Genomic DNA, 22,851 nt, shown 5'->3' with positions numbered 1-22,851 from the left:
TAATTAACATGCATCTTTCTTCAAAGTTATGCTTGTATACTTTGCAAAGAAACTGGTAAGTTTCATAATTATACAATCTTGTACGTCTTAAAAATATTTCAAATGATCTATTTATAATTTTTTTCTTCTAGCACATTCATTCCACATCAAAAGGTTACTTATTTTGGTCTTCATTTATATGCAGGCATTGTTGTACATAAGATTTTCTCTTAGGACATCAGGATATCTGATGCAGATGAAGTGGAATGTTGTATTTGTATATGGATGTGAATTGATGTAACTTTGTTATGATGATATACTATGTCCATGAGCAAATTGTTTTAGTTATATTGATGATATAAAACGTATCTATACATGAGTACATTGGTGTAGTTGTATTGATAATGAAAAAAAATCATGTTTGCATGTCCCTTCATGGATGTCACATGCAAGTGTAATGGTAATTATGTGTATACAATACATGGAAATATTGATGATCATCATGTGTCTACGGTGTAATGCTTGTTTACCTATCTTTTTTATTAAACAAGTTAGGGCCACAAATTCTAAAATAGGATTTTGTAGGGACCCCTATCGTGGCCCCATAGGTTCAAATGGATCGCTCATAGGTGCCATGGATTCCGAGTTAGGTCCCATCAAAGTTTGATAGTTTTTACCACTTAGGGTGCTCAAGGGATGACGTCAGTAGGGTATGACCCCGAGAATTCAACCCAATGGGGGAGGGAAAATAGGAGCATGCAAAAGGTAATAATGCCTAACTGGATATGTCAAAGCTAACAGTTGGTTATCACGACGAGCAAAATGAGAAATTGGCAACACGACAACATTCGATTGAATGAGGTAGATGATTTTTTTGCCAACTGAAAAAATGCTGCCCCAATAAAATCATAGGAAAAATTGAAAAACTGAGATAGGATTTTGTAGGGACTCCTCTCATGGCCCCGTAGGTTTAAATGGATCATTCTCGAGTGCCATGAATTCTAAGTTAGGTCCCATCAAAGTTTGACAATTTTTAGCACTTAGGGTGCTCAATTAACGACGTCGCTAGGGTATGACCCCGAGCATTTGACCGAGTGGGGGGGGAAATAGGAACATGCATAGGGTAATAATGCCTAACTGGACATGTCAAAGTTGATGGTTTGTTATCACGACAAGCAAAATGAGAAAATGGCCATGAAACAACATTCGAGTGAATGAGACTGACAATTTTTTTGCCAATTGAAAAAATGCTGCCCTAATAAAAACATAGGGAAAATTAGAAAAAATTAGATAGAATTTTTTAGGGACCCCTCTTGTCACCCCGTAGGTTCAAATGGATCATTTGCAGGTGCCACAGATTTCGAGTTAGGGCCCGTCAAAGTTTGACAATTTTTAGCACTTAGGGTGCTCAAGGGACGATGCCGGTAGGGTATGACCCCGAGCGTTCGACCAAGTGGGGGGTGAAATAGGAGCATGCATAGAGTAATAATGCCTAACTGGACATGCCAGAACCAATAGTTCATTATCACAACGAGCAAAATGAGAAACTGGCCATGTGACAACACTTGATTTAATGAGACTAACAATTTTTTTGCCAACCGAAAAAATGCTGCCCTAATAAAACCATAGGGAAAATTGAAAAATAGAGATAGGCTTTTGTAGAGACCCCTGTCATGGCCTCGTAGGTTCAAATGGATTGTTAGTAGGTACCACAGATTCTGAGTTAGGTCCCGTCAAAGTTTGACAATTTTTAGCATTCAGAGTGCTCAAGGGACGATGTTGGTAGGGTATGACCCCAAGCGTTTGACTGAGTGGGGGGGGAAAATAGGAGCATGAATAGGGTAATAATTCCTAATTGGACATGTCAATGCTGAATTTTCATTATCACGATGAGAAGAACGAGAAATTGGCCACGCGACAACATTCGATTGAATGAGATTGACGATTTTTTCGCCAACCAAAAAAATGCTTCCCTAATAAAACCATAGGGAAAATTGAAAAACCGAGATAGGATTTTGTAGTGTCCCCTCTCATGGCCTCATAGGTTCAAATGGATCTTCATATGTGCCACGGATTCCAAGTTAGGGACCATCAAAGTTTGACAATTTTTAGCACTTTTAGTGTTCTCAAGGGATGACGTTGGTAGGGTATGATCCTGAGCGTTCGGTCGAGTGGGGGGGAAAAATAGGAGCATACATAAGGTAATAATGCCTAATTATACATTTCAAATATGATGGTTCATTATCATGACAAGTAGAACATGAAATTGGCCAAGCGACAACATTCAATTGAATGAGATTGAAGATTTTTTTGCCAACCGAAATAATGCTGCCTTAATAAAACCCTAGGGAAAAATGAAAAACTGAGATAGGATTTTCTAGGGACCCCTCTAATGGGCTTGTAGGTTCAAAAAATATCATTTGTAGGTGCTATGGATTCTGAGTTAGGTCTCATCAAATTTTGACATTTTTTAGCACTTAAGGTGCCCAAGGGACGACGCTGGTAGGGTATGACACCGAGCGTTCGATCGAGTGGGGGGAAAAATAGGAGCATGCCTAGGGTAATAATGCCTAACTGGACATGACAGAGCCAATGGTTCATTATCATGAGGAGAAGAATGAGAAATTGGCCATGCGAAAACATTCGATTGAACGAGACTGACGATTTTTTTGCCAACCAAAAAAATGCTACCCTAATAAAACCATAGGGAAAATTGAAAAACCAAGATAGGATTTTGTATGGACCCCTTTTTTGGCCCCGTAGGTTCAAATGGATCGCTAGCAGGTACCACAAATTCTAAGTTAGCACTTAGGGTCCTCAAGGGATGATGCTAGTAGGGTATGACCCCGAGCGTTCGACCGAGTGGGGTGGAAAAATAGGAGCATGCATAGGGTAATAATGCCTAATTGGACATGTTGGAGCCAGTGGTTTGTTATCACGATGAGTAGAATGAGAAATTTGCCATGCAACAACATTCGATTGAATGAGACTGACGATTTTTTTGCCAACCAAAAAAATGCTTCCCTAATAAAACCATAGGGAAACTTGAAAAAATGATATAGGATTTTTTAGGTACCCCTCTTGTGGCCCCATAGGTTCAAACTGATCATTTGTAGGTACCACATATTCTGAGTTAAGACCCATCAAAATTTGACAATTTTTAGCACTTAGGCTACTCAAGAGACGACGCCAGTAGGGTATGACCCCGAGCATTCGACCGAGTGGGGGGGGGGATAGGAGCATGTATAGGGTAATAATGAATTTTATCAAGTATTGTTCATTAAATGAATTGTATTGAATTGTTCATTAAATGAAATGTATTGAATTGTTCATTAAATGAAATGTATTGTTCATGAATTGTATTGTTCATTAAATGAATTGTATTGTATTGTTCATTAAATGAATTGTATTGTTCATTAAATAAATTTTATTGTTCATTATATAAACAACACTTATGATAAAATGAAATGAATTGTATTATTTATTAAATAACCATTATTAACCATTGTTAATTATTCAAATGATGATTAAAGATTTCCATGATAACACCATGCACAAATGAGCAACAATTTGATGGACTTCAAAAGTACTAAGAGGGGGTGTGAATAAGTACCACCAAATATAATACTACAAAAAATAACCGGTAGATGAACTTCACCAAGCATCTAAACAAAACACATGCTATCCAAAATGATATAACAACATCCACAAAAAGTAAAACATCCACCATAATGCAAGTGTTTATGCATGGAAAACCCAAATAGGTAAAAACCACAATGAGATGGAACTCACAAGTTAACTATCTGAAGTAATAGATAACTAACTGGTTAAGGTCTACAAAGTGCTTTGCTAGGAGAGAATCTTGTTAGAGATCCGAAGCTTGATTAGAAGCTTATACCCTGTTAAGAGTACTACCCTGTTAGGAGTAACCTTGCTAAAGGATTTTAGAATCCAAACTAATGGATCACCTTGTTAGAGGATTTGTACAATGAAGCTTGTTAGAGCTTACCCGATTAGGGGATTTGATTCAGTTGTAGTGATTAGAAAACAACAAGAATGGTTTGATTTGTTCTGAGTAGCACAATACTTGCTTGATCATATCCTTCTTAGTACATTCAACACTGCTCTTCATCTTAACACTTATCTCTCTTCAACAAAAAATTTCACTCTTGATGCATACCAACATTCGCATAACATTCTCTTTCCAAGTGATTTTCTAAGATGTCTTTAAATAGACATTCAAATCCCATGTCGGCTTAAGGAAATTAAAACACAATTTCCTAGGTGCAGTGTATCTAGACAAGTAATCAAAATGTATCACAAAAAAAAAAGACCACCAAGTAGTCGGTGCTGGTAACTGATGACAAAATCAATAGATACTGGTTGGAATAAAACATATGAACCATTATCCTAGAATCTTCCACTTGATCTTCATATTCATCTTTATCTTCATGCCAACTTAGAGTAGCCACAGGTTGTCTCTTATGCACATACCGGTTGACACAAAGTATCAGTTAGAGATAAACATTAGACATACCAGTTGATAGTATAAATAGTTTAAGTTACATCAGTAGTCAACATAATCATATGTGTGTGTGAGAGTTTTTCATCAATGACAACAAGTGATGAATACATTATAATCTTCATCAAGCCAAAAATCTCCCCCTTTGGCATTGATGGCAACACTTAGAAAAAATTTCAGTAATAGAATATCGTTGTGTGCATATACAAAAAATTTACACATATGCTCATACTTCCCCTTAATGCAATACTCCCCCTTAATGTATACATAAATACACAAAAAATTCAAAAAACACACATACATATTTCTACTCCCCCTTGGACAACAAAGCCAAAATAAAAAGATAATATATATATATATATATATAAATATATATATATATATATATATATATATATATATATATATATATATATATATATATATATATATATATATATATATATATATATATAGAAAATTTGTATCAAAGTGTTTAGCATATATTAACAACTTAAAAAATGTTTATTCATTAGCTAATCTCATAAAAATATCATTGAAGTTCTACTTAATCTGAGATAAAGCTTTTTCCCATGATTCCAAGATATTGGAAGTATACTCGAATGTAGACGTCAGCTGAGAATGAAATTCTTACATTGAGTCTAGTGTGTAGGAATGAAGGGTAGAAAGAATAGCTTCTGCATTGGAGTAGGCCCTCTGAAGAATGTCTACCCATGATGAGATCAAACTCTTGAGCTCTTTTAGAGAGCAGAGTCTCTTAGCCTTCTCATTATCATTCCTATCCAGTCTGTTGTGCAAATCATCGACCGATTTGGTAAAGGCATGAATGGAATCCTAGAGTGGAACATATGCCTTGCATATTCTTTCCATTTATTGCTTTGTTTCAACTTTATTTTTAGAAATATCAAAATAAAAGAAAGAAACATTGGAGGTAGAGGCAAGATACTTTCCTCCAGATTCAATAGATTTCTTCAACAAACTTCCATTTTGTGATAGAGCCATTTTGCTACTTTCAATGTTCGTAGCCAATTTGTCTCCATATTTCTTCTTGTGGCTCTTTTTAGCAGATATTTGAGCAGCATCTTCAAGTGACTTGAGTTGATCAGATGCATCTGCAACTAACTAACCAAGTTTTCTAATGGGTGTAGGAAGATGTGTTGTACATGTATCCTGTAGAAGACTAGACAAAATTTCTACTGCATTTTGAATTGTCTCTACTTCAATTATTTGTTCTTTCAGTCTCTTCTTATGTGCTCTAGATTGCATAACATTGGCAGTCTTCAATATTTCTAACGTGCTCAAAGTGTTCATATCAATGGGTCCTGAAATGTTTAAAGAGTCATCATCATCATCTTCAAGTAGTTTTTGCTTTGCACGGTTTAGGATGCACACTCTTAATGATAGTTCTTTCTGTATTCTTCTCTGTTGACTGTTTAGGTAGTTGGATGACAATCTTTTCAGTAGTCTCCTTTTGAGTATTTTTCAATGACCGATGGAGATTGGGGTTTCTCCAGTTGTTCATTTTCCAGTTCATTGTCCACTTTTGGTTGACCAGTCAGTTTCTCAACTAATGTAACCTATTCTTTAGTAATTGGAGGGGGCTCCATTTTTGTTGTAGTGTTGTCTCCAGATAGGTCCATTGTGTTTTGAACACCTTCATCAACAAGAATAATGGAAACATCCTTCTTCTTGATTGGATAAACTATGTCAGGTTGAACAATTTCCTCTTCATCCATTTTTAGTAGAGGAACATTATCTATAGTATCATCACATTTGAAGAGTGGATGAGTTCTTCTCTTTGTTCAATTTCACAAGCTATTTGATGTGTCTCAGATTCAATAACTATCATTTTTCCATTAAGAATCTTCAATCTTCTCATTTTAAAATCAAAATGTACTTTGTATTGCTCAACTAAAGTACTAATTCCATTCGTAGATAATTTAGGAAAATCTTGTAGAAATATTTCATCAATAATTTTCTTTTCCAATTGAATAGCTTCCTCACATTTATCTAAAAGTGTATTATGCAAATATATAGAAATATCATTTTCCAAGTCATGCGGAAATCTTTTGTAATGACCCAAATAAGTTATTACCTATTGAATGACTTGCTTATGCTCATCTTCAGTAAAAGAATCAAAGTATTCTTTGAAATTGTCAAATCTGTTTCTTCCCAATGTCTTCATTGTTCTCTCAAAAACTATGTCTGGTTTGTAAGTAGCTATATCGATAGGTGTAGTTTCCTTTGGCACTACCTTTACCTTCTTGGACATTTTACCGGTTGCCTTTTTCTTCTTTGGTTTTTCTTCAAAATCTATTTCCTCAGACACTGGTTGCAAAATCAATTTCTGATTTCTCTTCTTTGGTGCATTCTCCTTCTCTACATACACTTTAGTTGTTGGTTCCTTTTTGGTTAGGACACTCTGAGTCACCCTTGTTGTCTTTTTTACTGTAGGTGTTTCATTAGACTTCTTTTTCTTTCCTTTCACATTGGCTACAGATACAGTACCAATTTCTACTGGTACACCTTGGACTGCCTTAGTGTCCAACTTTGTCTTTTATTTGTCTATCGGTGATGCTAATAAGGTATTAGCATAACCAACTAGTAAATCATGATTAACCTCATAGCTCATATCTTCCATCTCTTCCTCTTTGGGCTCAATTGCTTGCATTAGACAAAAGTCAGTGGTAACAGCGAAGACTATGTCTTTTGCAAAGTGATTTACCACATATTCAGGTGATCTCATTCTCATGCTCATCTTTTTCCGAAATTCATTAAAATACTTATTCAAGGAAGCTGAAAAAGTATTCTTCACAGCCTTAATTTTTTTCTTGATCTGTGCATTGACTGGTAGGGCTTTTGAACATTCAATGTCTCCAATACCTGGTAGCAAGTTCTAAAAATAGAAAAATAACCCAACTAAGAGCTGACCATATTTGAACTTTTGAGTGTTCTCCTTAATGGATTTCAAATTTTGAAATAATTGTAATCTTATGGCTTCACAAAGATAATAATTTGCATTATCCACAATCATCTTGTGAGTTGTATGGATTGCTGCAGATGGAACACTATTAAGTCTACTGGAGCAAAATACCCAAGTAGCCTATCATCATTGCTGCTAGTTTCATAGCAGGGTCTCTAATATCGTCGATAGAAAAAGAACACTTATTAGAAGTGGAACTGGTTAATTTGAAGATAGTGTCCTTTGAGATTCATCTTAGCACAGGTACCTCACCAGCTGAGAAATAACCAGTTACAGCCTGAATAGCTTCCTTGGTTATTGTGTGAGTCCTTTCTAAATACATGTTCTCTCCATGGATGCAACTCAAGATGATTCTGATGTGTTCTTCCTCCAAATCCTTAAGAAAGTAGGTAGCATTATGAAAACCCTTTTCAAAAACCCTAGCATATTTTGCCTCAATCTTTTCATTCTTATCACAAAGTGATTTCAGCCATGTATAAATGTATAGGGTTCCTAAATCTTCTTTCTTGCAGTCTATATAACTGGACAAATCACCTTTGACCATAATTCTACTTGGTACTTGCAACAATGCATTATAGGACATAATTTGATCTGCCTTAAGAGATTCCTTAGGCTCAACAGTGATCATCAACCTCTCTACATACTTAGAAGTAGATTCCATTCTAAATAAACAAGTTTTGAGGTGGTTAACTCAAAGAAATACCTTGTTTCACACGCAATGTCCTATTAAATAGTTGAAATGCCCAAATGCATACCAGTTCGCCTCTCTACAACTTTCGATTTAACTTAATTTCTTCAATCACGAAACAATTCGCCAATTGACAACAAGACAATCTTCCTTGGCTCTTCAATCACTTCAAATTTCTTTCTAAAATGAATTAGGGTAAAAATGACAAAGTAAAAAATTTCTTATATCCGTTTTACCAACTCCAATAAATGCTCGCTTGTTAGGGTTACAAACCCTAATTTAATCGCTAAAAAAAATCGGTTGACAACATGTCAACAAAAAGTCACCAAAACTTCAAGATTCAAAAATTCTTTCTCGCTCATTTTTACAAGGGGTTCAGAGATGTTTTACCATTAAGGTCCCCTTAGCCATGTTAAACAAGCTTAAGTCACCGGTGTTGGGTTCTCTTCACTAGGTGAAGGAACAATTTCTTCTCCAGGCGAGTCATCACTTTTCTTTTTCCAAATTCGATTCATATCTTCTCTGGTTTCCTCAATATCCACTTTCTGCTTTTCTTTTTGATCCTTGAAGGAGTTGAGCGGTTTTCTATTTCGGGATCTACAAAATTTTGCTAATTGCCCCAATTTGTTGTAGTGGTAAGAAACCATACCAGATGATCTCCAAGGTCTTGTATTTCCTCTTCCTATTCTTCTTCTGCAATTCATAGCCACATGACCAAAGTTAATACAGAAGGTACAAACAACATTTGTTACTTTTTCCATCTCGAATGGACTAAACCGGTTACAGTGAGATCTTTGTCAGTTAAGGTTTACCCGGTTATCAAAGTTCCTTATCGAGTTACCATTAGGTCTTGGATGCATGTGTGGTACAGGATTGTTTGCTCCATATCTGCACTCAACATATCTATGTCCATACATACCACATGTGAAGCAATGCCCTTCAAACTTTTTGGACAAATACCGACCATTAGTATTGTAATTAGCATTTATGTTAGGTTTGTCTCTATAGACATTTATAGTATGACCAGTCTTATGGCAAAGAAAGCAGATAGGTATAAAACCTTCTTACTGGTAAGCTTACTTATTTTAGGCGCAGTTTTGTTCTTTAGATTGTTTCTCTTTGTACTAGAGGATTCATCTTTTTTCAGTTGTATGAAAACCAAGTCTCGAAATATCACCCTTCATTCTCTATGATTTAATTTTTTCTTCCAGCATAGTAGAAATTTTGATGAATTTCTTCAATTTCTCATTGGCTTCAGTAAGCTTTTTGACGAGATCCTCATTATGCTTAGACAAATCCTCTTTTAGAGATGATGCCAACTCAAGGTCTAGCTTTAGGTTCTCCTTTTCTTCTGTTTCAGCAATTAAGTCTTCATGCATAGTGTCTCTTTCCCATTTGATCTTTATAATCTCTTGACCTCTTTCCTTGATAAGATCTTCAGCATCTCTTATGGCTTCCAATTCCTAACTCATGCAAATAGTGAGACCTTCTAGCTCTCTCCTTAGATTCAGTTTCTCACCGTTCAACTTTTCAACTTCTTCTACCAAAGCTTCAATATTGGCTTCATTTGAAGAAATATTATCAGAAATTTCCTAGAGTTTTTCAGATAGCTCTCTCCTTTTGACTTGAGAATCTTTTAGTTTGCCCCTAAGGTATTCAAGTTTATTTCTCCTAGATTCTAGCTCTGTAGCCATCTCGAAGTAGCTCCTATCCCCCATGGTAACTTCAAGACTCCCTTATAAGCGATTAGGCTTCAAAGAAGTTAGGCTCTGATACCAATTGATGGACTTTAAAAGTACTGAAAGGAGGGGGGGGGGAGTAAATCAGTACCACCAAATATAACAGTACTTCAAACACTAACCAGTAGATGAACTTCACCAAGCATCTAAACAAAATACATGCTATCCAAAATGATATAACAACATCCACAAAAAGTAAAACATCCACCATAACACAAGTGTTTATACGTGGAAAACCCAAATAGATAAAAACCACAGTGAGATGGAACTCACAAGTTAACTATCTGCAGTAATAGATAACTTACTGGTTAAGGTCTACAAAGTGCTCTACTAGGAGCAAATCTTGTTAGAGATCCCAAGCTTGATTAGAAGCTTATACCTTGTTAAGAGTACTACCCTGTTAGGAGTAACCTTGCTGAAATATTTTAGAATCCAAACTAATGGATCACCTTGTTAGAGGATTTGTACAATGAAGCTTGTTAGAGCTTACCCGGTTAGGGTATTTGATTCTATTGTAATGATACGAAAACAATAAGAATGGTTTGATTTGTTCTGACTAGCACAATACTTGCTTGATCAAATCCTTCTAAGTACATTCAACACTGCTCCATATCTTAACACTAATTTCTCTTCAACAAAAACTTTCACTCTTGATGCATACCAACATTCACATAACATCCTCTTTCCAAATGGTTTTATAAGATGTCTTTAAATAGACATTTAAATCCCATGTTGGCCTAAGGGAATTAAAACACAATTTCCTAGGTGCAGTGTATCTAGACAAGTAATCAAAATGTATCACAAAAAAAATGACTGTCATGTAGTCGGTGCTGGTAACTCATCACAAAATCAACAGATACCAGTTGGAGCAGTCAATACCGGTTGGAACAAAACATATGAACCATTGTCCTAGAATCTTCTGCTTGATCTTCATCTTCATCTTTATCTTCATCCTGACTTAGAGTAGCCATAGGTTATCTCTTATGCACATACTGGTTGACATAAAGTACCGGTTAGAGATAAACCTTAGACATACCGGTTGACAGTGTAAATAGTTTAAGTTACATTGATAGTCAATATAATCATATATGTGTGTGTGAGAGTGTTTCATCAATGACAAGTGATGAATACATTATAATCATCATCAAGGCAACATAATTTATATGATCGAATATCAGCTTCTATATAAAAATGTCAAATGATTACTTATGTATGTCCATACACAAATATGGCATAAACACCAACTCAAACAAAATGTATGTCTATATATGTGAATGTATGTCCATATACAAAATATACATGCCAACTAGACATGTAAGCATCCCAAAACTATCTTTAGCATCCTAAGATAGTGATGGATCATCAAAATTGGTCATCTTCGCTGCATTGCTTGGCTCTGAAGGATCCTACACAAGAAAAAAAAAACCATGATTAATATTAGTTATATTATATAATTCACATTCGAAAAGTTAACATAAAAATGAACTATAATTTAACTATTCATGTTTACCTCATCTCCACATTTTCTCTCTGGCTTTGCAGGACTCTTGATGTATGTCTTCGCTAGAGGAGGCATGTTTTCAATATTTTCATACACAACCTACATATGTTCACAAACATGACATTGATACAAGTTAGCATATAATTGTCACTGATAATAACAAACTATATCTACTAAACACAATATAAAATAAACACAAATGTACTCAAGGCATCTCTTCTTCTTCTTCATCTTCAGGTATACTGTGTGTAGTCAACAAGGATGTGAAGCCTAGAATTCTTTGTACATATACACAACAAGTATATGAAACTATAAATCTATGTCTAGATGAGTATAACCACTATAAGTTATTTAAACTATTCATTCAATCATATTTGCATTCAATTACCTTTCCCTTGTCTTCAACTGCACTATCGGATCCTAAATCACACTGCTCGACACTCATGTTGCTTGTACCCTAAAAGAGTAAAATAAGATATACATGCAAGTTACTACATAATCTAATTAATACCAATAAATGATGAGCATGTATGTACAATAAAATACAAACGGCTAGGTGCAATAATAAATTTATCGTCAAGCTATCAAGGCCAAATGAAATGGTCGACAAGGTGCCCTCCTAAATCTGTGTCAACTCCTCTTTGGTCATAAGTAAATAAAAATTAGTACTTAATATTGTCTAGATTATAAATATTCATTTAAAATATAGCATGAACTGTGAAAATACAAATCTTACCACTACTTCATCAATGTATGATGATGGTGCCTCCTCGCCTCTAGCATGTGATGACTCCCCAGGGTATCCTCTAGTCTATGTCATAACATCTCGTACATCGTGCATCTCATGCACCTCATAATCTTCATTGTCCATAAGAGGATCAATAGGCTGTCCAACTAGACCCAAGCATATGTACCCACACATGACACAACTATGGGGCATGTAAATGTGTGGTGTTGAGGATGATGTGTCAGCACCACCGGAAGCACCACTACCATCAAAAGTAGGCTGAGCTACTAACCCATCCTGAGAAACCAAAAGGCTACTCAAAGAGTGAATAGCCGATATGGTTTGTGAATTAGCCTCACAAATGATATCTGGATGTTGTACTAGAGGTGGGGGATCAACAGGAGGAGGGGGAACATATGGGCCCTAGAATACTCTGACTAGCGCAGGTCTATTTTGGGGCATACCTAAATGCACACCTTGGAAAGGTTGGATGTCAAAGTAGTTCACATTTTTGCCTAAAACAAATTCAACATACAATTATTTTATGAAGTAGAAGGGCACATCAACATTTTTGTTGGGTGGTTTGTCGAAAACCATCCACCAATGATCCCAAAAGTTTTTCACAATACCATCATTTGTGCACCATTTAATAGAAAGTCATTTTTTTGTAGTCTACAGGTTGACCAGTGCGGGGATTCACAAACAATGAGGCGATAGCAGCTTTGGATATCTTGAGATCCTTGATCTCCTTATACGACAAGCCATCTGCATATTGTTCCCTCATAGAATCTCACCACAAAAAGGCGGCATTGTGCTCCTCAGTCATGGTTTCCATACTATTTATGATTGACATGAGAGGATCAAACATTGGGTTTAGATGAGGGATCCTATGATATATATCTGCAATCCCCCTCAATTCATTCAAATTTTGTGCAATTAAATCCTGAATTGATGGGGGGTTTGGCAAAAGAGGGTTTGGTTGTTGTAGTTGTGGTTGATCAATGTTTTCACTATTATCCCCCATTTTTAACCGAATTGAATGTAAACAATTGAATTTAGTTAACATATTTAAACAATTTTTGTATTTGATTTAAAAAAACCTAGCTTTCATGAAAAAAACCACATTTTCAATGAAAAACAAAAAAACATTAAAAAAATTACAAAAATTGAATGAAAATGATTAGAAACAAAAAAAATCTTAGCTTTCAATGTATTTCTTAGCAATTTTTGGGCAAAAAACCGGATATTGGATGCAATCAGATATTGGATTTCTAAAAATCGCGTAGCTCGTGGGTTAGAAATAACTCATGGCTGTCATAGTCCAAATATATTGTTGGAGAAAATTGGATATCTGATTTTTATACTTCAATTATTTTAAAATAACATTATATTATATAATATAATAATATATTATTATATTATATAATACGTATTATATAATATATTATTATATTATAATATAATATTATATAATATATAATATAATATATTATATAATTATATAATATATTATTACATTTTCTAATATAATGTAATAATATATATAATTTATTTTTTAATTTAAAATTACAAATAAAAATCGGATATCCGATATTGTTGGATATCTGATTAAATCGGATATATGATTTTATCCAATATCTGATTTGCTTAGGTAATTACCATGCCAAGGTGTACTGACACCCAGGCCAAGCAAAAAGTCAATATAGATTTTCGTGTTTTTAGGCGAGTGGAGAAGGCTAATTTTTTTCCATTGCCACTTTTTGGCCCCCCATGACCCTACACTAAACTGAAGGCTTGTACCTCCTAGTTGTGCAACTTCTTGCAAAAGTTACATCCCTTTTTTAGGGTGTCATGGTGTTGATATGGAGACAGCTAAAGGTGACTATAACTATCATCTTCCCCCATGTTGAGGAGACTATTGGTCATCATGACTAGTCACTTGGTATGGTATCTCCTAATTAATAGGCCCCCCATGCTTGTGTTTCCTTTGGTTTTGTGAGTTCCTTGAAGTGTGTACTTTATTTAGTAGATCTATATGACTTCACCAATCTACACTTGTGTTTTGTTTGTGAGAAAAATCGATCATGTGTTAGAAACTTATCATTGTGATGATATCATTCATCTCTCATCATCTATCATGTGAATTCATCACATGATTCATAAGTATTCAAATTGTTTCACCTCTCTTAGAGAAAAGGTTTATCTATTTATTTTGTCTTTTCCTTGCATCATTATTATAGAAATAACACAAGTGTGTATATATTAAAATGAAATATGACATGAAGATGCTATATAGTGAATACCGAGCCATTCTTATAAAATTTAATCAAAGAGAAAAATGGGTTCACTTGGTTAATATCCTAGGTGTGTTGTTTGAGGAATTACAAATCTCTTTTGCATATGTATTCCCACTAATTTTTGAAACTCTCATCTTTCAGATGCTTTGGTAGGGTGCGTAGGGTATTTATGATGATTTCAAAAAGTACACCATTGACATGATCATAGATATCATAAAGTTCATGATGAAATAATTAAAATAAATAGATGTAACATCTAATTAAAAGTAAACTTAAAGAAAAAATGGGGATTTCCCTTTGATAGTAATCATTAGTACATTGGATTACCATTTATCTTAGGAGATGTATTCTAAACTAGTATTAGGTAGGAGATAAAAGAGTAAAGCATAAATAATTTATCTTGTTCATACTAATTTAGCTATCTTTTCATGTCAAAAAATATCCTATGATACATTAAATGCATGAAAACATTACCATATAATATTGTTCAAGGAATATATAAGTGATGCCTATGTACCTTAGGAATTGAGACATACCATTGGTGATTCTCCTTGGTACTCTTGTATGAGTTATTTATCTTCCCTTTGTGGGTGTCATTCCTTCTCAACATGAGAGAAATATATATATGCACACACACACACACACACACAGATATATATATATACAAAGATGGTGGTAAAAAAGCGAGGTATAAGTGGACACTTTTTTTTCTAAAATCAGGTGAACCTGAACTTGGAGGAAATATTTGAAAGTCATCCACTCAAGATATGAAGATAATCAAACAAAAATTATTGTAGTACTTTGAATCTAGTTTCAAAACTACAAAACTTTTTCAAAATTGGATAAGATTAAGGGGTTCAAATCCTTCGTGCACGAAAAACAAACCCTGATTTTTTTTCTGAAAAACATAACATAGTGTCTAATGTGCGCATCAAAAAACTCATAGTTAGATTTAGTATTTTGACAAATCCTTTGGCAGAAATATAGTTAAGAGTGAGAACTAGAAGATGTGTATTTTTTTGTAATTTTTTGTTGAGTATTTTTTTTAATGATGTTTCCAATCAAGCACATCCTCAAAATTAGGTACCTGTTCATGTGCAAAGCACAAGTTGCACTAAACAAATCAAAAATATAATTTTTTTTTAAAATTGTAAATAATCAATTTCACTACAATAATATATAAAGTTTTTTAAATTTGGATAAGTATATCAAAAGTTATTAAAAATATGGTGCACCTATGTCTGTGAGAACTATGGAGACACTGGTAAAAGAAATTCAATAATAATGTTATTGTTGTTCAAATTTTTTTTTAAATATATGGTTAGAAAGCTTAGAAGATGGGTGAAAATATGGTGGTAATTTTAGAAATACCCACTTGATGAAGTGTAAAACTGATGATGACAAAGTCATGAAACCAAGTTGATAAAATAAAACACGTCAAAAAGGAGGGAAATGGAGGGAAATCAAACTTCCAAACCGTAGCTTTGTCATCCAGGCCTATTTCCAAGCCTAAATAGTCAAAAGTGTGTATGGGGTACCTATGGTATAAAAAATGCATATAAGGTACTTATGATGTAAGAAGCATGTACACTCTATCTTAACTATAAACAACACATACGTGCTATGTTTACTATAAATAACGCGTACGCGCTATGTTTGTTTAAATTTTGGGAGTGTGTATAATATGATATTGTACATATAATATGTGTATATGCATATAATATATAATTTATATATAATATATAATATATAATATATAATATTTATATATATGTATATAATAATATATACACACATATGTGTGTATGTAAGTGTATTGTCTCCCCCTCAAGCACGTACAAGGTGCCTCTCTCTCTCTCTCTCTCTCTCTCTCTCTCTCTCTCTCTCTCGCTCGCTCTCCCTCTCTCCCCTTCTCCCTTCCTCCATACCCCATCCCTCTCTCTCTTCTTCTCTCCCTCCCTCCCTCCATACCCCACTGCAACTATGTCTACACTTCTATAGAAGTAAGTGAATTTATTTCTTGTCTACAACTTCCTCTTTGATTTTTATCATGTATTCTCTCCTAACAAAATTGACTGATGGATTTGTGTGTCTATATTGAATAGGCAGAAGAAGTGTCTGAAATTGAACCATGGGTGCATTACCATGACAAACAAGGAAACCTGCAACAATATTCTTCTCGAATGTGTTTTTAATGAGCAGAGAAAATGTAGAAAATAGTGTCAACAAAGAAAAATGATGAGTTAGACTACTTGCAATATGCTTTTCAGAAGGAAACAACTGGTAGGAAGAGAAAGAGGGACAATAACATAGATGATGTCACAGAGAATGGTAGTGGTGGGTATGCAAGAGTTCCCATGTTGTTACACAACACCTATCATCTAAACAAATTGAAGTTTCTTGTAAGCATGGTAGTGGTAGTATATGATGATCATCACTTGTCAAAAGGCTTGGAAGGGTACATACCTATGAAATAAATCAAGTGTGTAATTCCTATAGTCACAATCAAGATCAGTCCTATAGCCTTGCAAATTGAAGAGCATCATATGTTTTAGAAAGATAATACTCTTAGGGTTAGGTCAATCTCTTAGACTTTCTTTTTAGTGAAGCCTCATTGTTTGTTCGCCTGGAGTCTCTCTTATGTTGACAATGGTCTAACTTAGCTATATCAAAACTAAACTACTGATGTTCTATTGTATGATGTTCTATTCATAACTTTAAATAATATATCATTTTATTAGCCCACCATATGACCCCTTAGGTATCATTAAAGGTTATATTGTTTATTGTTTCTTAAGAGGTCATATGGTGTCCTATGACCCCTTAGGACACCATATGACCCCTTAAGACACCTTACAACCCATAACGACACCATATGGTGCCCTAAGGCATCATAGGATGCCATATGACCCCTCTAGACACCATACAACCCATACACAACACAATATGGTGTCCTAAAGGGTCATATGGTGTTCGATGACCCCTTAGGACACTATTTGGTATCATTATAGGTCCCATGGTGTGCTAAGGGATCATATATTGTCCTTTGATCCCTTAGGACACCCTATGACCCCTTAGATGTTGTTAGGGGTCATAGAGTGTTTAAGGGTCATATGATGTTCCATGACCCCTTAGGATACTGTATGGTTTCGTTAGGGGTCATATGGTGTCCTAAGGGGTCATATAGTATCCTACAACCCCTTAAGACATCATTTAACTCTTTAGAACTCCATATGGTGTCGTTATGAGTTTTATGGTGTCCTAAGAGGTCATATAGTGTTTTATGACCCCTTAGGACACCATTTGCTATCATTATGGGTCATATGGTGTGTTAAGGGGTCATATGGTGTCCTATGACCCCTTAGGAGTCCATATGACCTCTTATGTGTCGTTATGAGTCATATGATGTCCTAAGGAGTCATATGGTGTCCTATGATCCCTTAGCACACATGCATGGATCCCTAGGATACCATATGACCCCTAGGAATACCATATGATCCTATAGAGGGAGAGAGGGGGAGGAGAGAGATGGAATGGGAGAGAGATAGATAGATAGAGACTGAGAGGGAGAGATAAGAGATAAGAGAGAGAGAGAAAGGGAGAGATAGAGATAGCAAGTGACACAGAGAAGGGGAGAGAGAGAGAGAGAGAGAGAGAGAGAGAGAGAGAGAGAGAGAGAGAGAGAGAGAGAGAGAAAGAGAGAGAAGGAGTGGGGGAGATATAAAGATATCTAAGAGGTGGATAGAGGGATTGGGAGAGAAAGAGAGACCTAATATGTAGAGGGAGGGAAGGAGAGAGAGGGTGAGAGATAGAGAGAGTTTGAGTGAGAGGGAGGAAGGGATGGAAGGAGAGTACAAGAGACTAGAGAGAGGTGTGAAGAGAGGGAGAGAGGGAGAGAGTGAGAAATAGAGGTAATGAGAAAGGGAGATAGGGAGGGGGAGGAGATAGGGAGAGAATGAGAGAAAGATACACCTAAGAGAAGGGGAGACTGAGATAGAGTGATAGAGGATGAAAGGGAGAGACTTCAGAGATAAAGAATGTGGGAGAGAGAGAGACTTAAGTGAAAAATAGAGACTTAATTCTCTCCCCTCTCTCTTCCTCCAAACCTCTTCTTTGCTCCCTCCCTCCCCCTCCTCTCTCCCTCCTCCTCTTCTCTCTCTCTCTCTCTCTCTCTCTCCCTCTCTCCCTCCCCCTCCTCTCTCTCTCTCTCTCTCTCTCTCTCTCTCTCTCTCTCTCTCCTCCTTCCTCTACCTTTCTCTCCCTCTCTCCCCTTCTCTCTTCCTCCATACCCCGTCTTCCCTTCCCCCTCCTTCTCTCCCTCACCCCTTCTCTCCCACCGTCTCTCTCTCTATCTCTCTCCCTCCCTCTCTCCCTTTCTCCCTTTCTTCCATACCCATTCCTCTCTCCTTTCCTACCCACTCCTTCTCTCTCCCTGCCCCCTTATCCCCTCTCTCTCTCTCTCTCTCTCTCTCTCTCTCTCTCTCTCTCTCTCTCTCTCTCTCTCTCTCTCTCTCTCTCCCTCTCTCTCTCTCTCTCTCTCTCTCTCTCTCTCTCCCTCTCTCCCTCCCTCCCTTTTCCTTCACATTTTCTTTACTACAAATAGAGCATACAAGGTACTAAGCCTTTTAGTTTGCTACCCTGCCATAACTTTTTTAAGGCGTAGGAGCGGATACACACTACTTATTACTTGTAAGTGTGTATGGGGTACTGAGCCTATTAGTTCTCTACCCTACCATAACATTTTTAAGGTGTAGGGGCACATACGTGCTAATTATTAGTATAGGGTGGAAAAAAATACCATTGGGCTTGCCAACATTTTAGAGACTAACAATGTGTACATAGTTATTAAAATAACATGTACATGGTAATTAGACATATTTTTATTTGCCCAAGAGCCTCAACGACCTCAAAAGAAGTTTTTGAGGTCATTGAAGGCCCCAGTACAACTGTGTCTGCACTTCTATCACTTTTTTATACATAGAAGTAAGTGATTTTTTTATTTTTCCATGTTTACAAATGAATGAATTGGTATTCTTATTAGTTTTGTCAGTATTATTGTGATTGTTTAATAATTTTTATTCAAAAAATAATGATAAGATGCATATTTATGGTTATTTGTTTATTTATGAACTTTTGGTTACATATATATGTAATATGATTCTATTTAGGACAACCGATATCAACCATGGGAAAGAACAAGCAAGGAATGATGGAACAACGAGAGGCTGAAAAGGAAAGACAAAGGCAACATATGAAGAAATTGCGTGACATAAGAACAATGGGAGAAAAAATTATGTCATCCTCAACATCTCAATTTGATTTACCAAATGAACATAATGCACCTAATGCAATTGAAGAAGAGACATTTGATTTACCGTATGAACCTAATGCAATTAAAGAAGATACCATATTGAATAATCAATTAAATTATGAACATACAACTTCTCTATTTGATGAATTGAATGTATACAATGCACTGATGTTAACACCTCCTAGAATCATTCATAGGAAACCAAAGTATCTAATTGACATTGAATCCAATGCCTGATAAAATGAATGAACAAAATTATAGGAGAATGGTTAAAATAATATGGAAAAACTATTTTCAAAACTTAAATCAAATCGCAAGATGTCAATTAACTGTTCAAATGATTAAAATTTTGAATTTTAGAGAGACAATGAAAGTTTTAGGCAAGATCATATGAAATTAATAGTGAAAGAACCATTGTGAGAAATCTATTTGATGCATATCAAGCTATTGGTTCAAAATCACCTACTAAAGATTCTAATTCTACTCAACGTGTCATTACATCAATCGTAATGAGAAAGAAAATTAAAAAAGATCGTTTGATAAGCAAAACAAGTAAGTCATTAAACATTAGTAGAACAACATTAAGTAAAACATTACAGAGGCAAAAAAAAATAGAGGAACCTAACAATAATTCTCTTTGGGCATTCTAGGGTAGACTACTACACAAAGACAAGGTTGTTGTTGATGCACTAAGAACATTAATTGAAATTTTTTGGCATGACAAAACAAGAGTTTTGCCCAACCAAAGAGATGTTGTTAGAAGGCGAATCGGGTTTACAAATCATGAGCCACATGCCAAATACTATTTTGATATGAATAAAAAAAAATTTATGAAAGATTTCTTCAAAAGTTTCCTCAAATAAGAATTTCTCAAATATTTTTTGAAATGGAAATTTTTTTTTATATTAAGATTAATCATATATGCACCACATGTTGTTGTAGGATGCATATTAAATTTTCCATGCACTATGATATTTTTCGTCATATTTGTTCTACTTTGAACACTAACGATGTTTTGCAAGAATGCAATATACAAGAACCTCCTAAGTCGGTAAGAGAATTTATTTCAAGCGTGCTATGTAATAGACATGATGGTTGGATTTATTATAAGATGCCTTGTTTGGAAGGTTTTTGTGCTATATGTAGTGGTTTGCAACATTTACCAAGATGTGTACATTTGGAGAGCACACATGAAATAGGTAGGAAACTAGTTTCTTTCGGAAAAAACAAGACAATCACATATGGAGTTAAAGATGGAAAATATTTGAAGAGATGTTTGCTAGTGAACAATGATATATGTGTAGTTGAATTTATGAAAATGTTTCAAGAGAAACTAGTTTATGAGTAGATAATGCATACACATAGAGCGCGATGGTTAGATGAGAAATTTTAGTTATGTAAGGACATATTTCCTCTTGGCACCATTGTCTCTATCATTGATTTTGCTGAAAATTATACACTACAACCTCAAAATGAAGTGCAATCTATGTATTATCATTCTACAGAAGTTTCTATTTTTGTACACATAGCATTCATGTATGCAGATGATAGAACAGAGGAGGATAGAAAGTTTGTAAGAGAGTATCACTTCTACATAAGTGATGATTTTACTCATTCATCAAAGTTTGTACAAGGATTCTTTAAAATTTTTAATGATATTTTAAGGGAAAGGAACATATGATACAACCAACACTTAAAATGGTCAGATAATTGTACCGCACAATTCAAGAATGCAAGGATGTTTTACTGGTTGACAAGGATGCATATGATAAGTGGTGTACAAATTTTTTGGAATTTCAATGAGGCTGAACATAGTAATGGAGAGCACGATAGTGCAGGAGCATATGTAAAAAGAGCCCTATCTAGAGAAGAATTGAAGTATGAAGGTGGTGCTAAGTTGATAGATGCAGAAACAATTGTGTGATGGTGTAAGTCTACAATGGGTCTAGGTAATCTAGGTACGTTAATGGTTCATAGATATTTTTGGTTTATCACTAAATCTAACATTGAAAACTATCTTGATTGTTGTACAGTTGCAGGATCGAGTGACATGCACTCATTTATGAGTTCAAATGAAAGTTTACTAGTAATTTATACGAGATAGATGGTATGTTTTTGCTCTTCATCTATGTATTGTTTGTGGGAAGAATATGAATCATAAGAATGGGTTGACAAATGGTCTTGTAGACCATTGGTTCCCATTGATACATATCAAATTCTCAAAGCACTACAATTGAGCCAGATGGAGGCATCAGTGGATTTTGAACATGTATCCGACCTAGTGGATTCAGGTGAGTTTTTGAGTTAATTTTTTTGCAAGTATTCTATTTGGTTCATTTTATTATACATCATATTTTATTTTTGGTATTAATTATCACTTTATAAAATGCAAGTCATGTGTATGTAGTTGTTGCAAAAGAGAACAATGACGAAGGGATGGATTACTATTTGTGTCATTGTGTTGAGCCTAAAAGAAAATTGACAACCACAATCATTGATGGAGACCATATTGGGTACCCAATAGGGTCTATTATCATGACAACAACATGGCTTAGGAGATACCCTATCAAGAATTCTCATGTTTGGTTGTTCGAGGACTTTGAAACACACAAACATATTCTTCATTTCTCTAACCTTGTTGTTGCAGCAAGTATTCATTTCATGAAGTATCATGGTAGACATCATAATAAGATTGTATTGAAAGTTTGTGAATTTGACCACGAGGCAATACTTGACACAATATGGGTTAGAGTTCAAATGGATCGATCATATGTGTCCTGGATTGGAATAAATAGTTCGTCAAAGTTTGATTATTTTTTGGACTCAGGGCACTTCAGAGATCGCACCGGTATGGTATGACTCTTGATGTTCTGGTGGTTTGGGATACATGAGAGAAGCATTCCTAATGTAAATCTTCCCACTCGGACATTCACGTGACATCAGTTTGTGTAAACGCCAAACCGAATCGATTCTATCCTATCTTGCAGCTTTGCATTGCATGTAACTAACGATTTTTATAGTAGGAAAAAAATACTACCAATTGAAAATGGCTCTGAGTCATCAAAAACTAAGATAGGCCATTGTAGAGGAGCCTCACATGACCC

The sequence above is a fragment of the Cryptomeria japonica genome, chromosome 11 (genome assembly GCF_030272615.1).
Source record: "Cryptomeria japonica chromosome 11, Sugi_1.0, whole genome shotgun sequence".
Lineage (NCBI taxonomy): Eukaryota > Viridiplantae > Streptophyta > Pinopsida > Cupressales > Cupressaceae > Cryptomeria > Cryptomeria japonica.
Note: the sequence above shows the minus strand (reverse complement) of the source record.